We start from the raw sequence: 445 nt of genomic DNA on the forward strand, positions 1-445 counted from the left end.
AGTATGTAAAGAATAGGAATGTACGTTGTAAAAACGAATATATTATAAATAATCTAAAAACAAAGAATATTTATATTCATATTTTTCATATTCGAAAACACTAATGCCTTTCAGCACTTTGATAGTTTTTGATATATTGATGTTACCTTGTTCATTTGCTTGAATAATATATTGCTGCCCTTTTATCATATGAGAAGAAAACATATATTGGAGTATTTTTATTTTGAAAATGAGGTAATTCAAAGCATAAGATAATAAAGACGGCTCCATTAAACCCAGGGTCCCGAAACAGCTTAAAAGTGGCCTCAAAATTTTATATTGCCTAGAAATAAAATCGTAGGGAGTCAGTTGAAATCGCGACTCTTAAACCAATGCGCAACATACGCGCACACTAATCGGCAGATTTATATATCAACATATGGATTTTCAAAAGAACTATTGGATG

This window comes from Penaeus monodon, chromosome 15, assembly GCF_015228065.2.
Source record: "Penaeus monodon isolate SGIC_2016 chromosome 15, NSTDA_Pmon_1, whole genome shotgun sequence".
Classification (NCBI taxonomy): Eukaryota; Metazoa; Arthropoda; class Malacostraca; order Decapoda; family Penaeidae; genus Penaeus; species Penaeus monodon.